Raw genomic sequence first — 1728 nt, forward strand, 5'->3', positions numbered from 1 at the left:
GATCTGGTTTGTTGAAGAGGCTAGCTAGACCGCATCATAACCTTTGCTTCCAAGGCCTTCTTTCTTCAAGGATGGACATGAGAACGTGGAGAACAACCAGAGACAGCTACTGGACGCCATGTATGAGCCCACCTTCTTCTTGGAGAGGTTTTACAGCAGGCTGAACATGAAGCTTCTTCTTGGTTTGGAAATGACATGGCAGAAGCCTTGAGCTTAGCGGAAGCAAGAACCAAGTTCAGATGAACCTGACTCTGATACCATAAGAGATTTAAGAGTCTAGGCTGTGTGTGTGAGGAACAAGCCTCTTAGGGCAAAATAGAGTCTTGAAATGGTGAAGAAAGAATCTGATGAAACTAGTATGAACTTAGATCAGAAACAAAAGACTTTGAGAGATTAAGAGATTAGAGTCTAAGAATGGGAGAGATTAAGGGATTCTGATCCAAGAACACTTTTCTATTATGAAGGAGAAGGGGAAACCCCCCCTAACTCTCTTAAGAGTTACAAATTGACATCTACATGCTTATTTATAAGCTTTCACAATCTGAAACATTAGAAACCCTTAATCTAATGGCTGATAAATGACTTGAGAGATGAATGGACATGATGGAGTCTAGTTGGTAGGTTTAGGACGTGATGAAGCTGATTGGTTGTTTCAAATCAGGTCAAGGAAAGGCTGGTTGCTCATTGGCTCCTTTTAGGCTCCTATGAATAATCCCATGTATCTGTCCAGATACATGGTCCAAGCTGCTTCTTCTTTACAGCTCATGACAGCTCACACCTTGCTGCCTTATCCTCATCTGATTGGCTCCTTCTCTTGGACACATTGACCAGCCTTATCCACAAGGCATCTTCTTGATGCTTTCTTGATTCTTCACGACCAGAACCATCAGGAGATGTCCTAATCACACCCAGACATTGCACAAGCTTTCCGGGACGTCTGTTTTTGCCCGGACTTTGCACCAACTTCAAAACTCCTCAAATGGTCGAGTTATGCAAATCTGGGTCGCCCTTGTCCGTACGGATCCGTACTATCCGTACAGGTCCGTACTGCCTCGCCCTATCTTTGCACACTCGCCCATTTGCTCCCAAATACACTTCTAAGTCTATCCTAGACTTGGCCCTAACTTTGCACATCCATCAGGACACTTCTGGACACCTTGCCCTATCTTTTGCACAAGCCCCAACTCAACTCAACACCTTTAGTTTCTCCATTTCTTCTCTTCAAATTAACACCAATGGGATGATCTGATCTTGCATTGAGTTGTAGTGGTGTTAGGTACACAAGGAGTGTGATACATGTAACTCGCCAACAGCCAAGAATGTAGAGACAAAGGTCTAGTGCCACTGCATATCATCACTAGGACATGTTAGTCCATAATCTACAGGAAGTGTAGTGTGATTGATTATGCAATGAGAGATGGCCATTGCATAATACCATTGGACATATCCAGTCCAAAGTCTACAGGAAGTGTAGCATGGGTCATTATGCAATGAGAAGTGTGTCTTGTGAGGCTCTCTATGGTGATTCAAACACCCTAGTTCCTGGTTAAGGAAGAGAGTAAACTCACAAGAAGAAAGCCATCATGAAAGACTGATAGTTATTAGACCATGGAGATGCATAGGATCATCACAAGCTTAGCTTCTTCTAGTCTCAGTTCTAAGCTTGAGGGGGAGTCTTAATGCATATGATCCATGGTCAGTAACAAGTCTTTGCAAAGGCTTCTACAA

This window comes from Brassica oleracea, unplaced genomic scaffold (genome assembly GCF_000695525.1).
Source record: "Brassica oleracea var. oleracea cultivar TO1000 unplaced genomic scaffold, BOL UnpScaffold00673, whole genome shotgun sequence".
Taxonomy (NCBI): Eukaryota; Viridiplantae; Streptophyta; class Magnoliopsida; order Brassicales; family Brassicaceae; genus Brassica; species Brassica oleracea.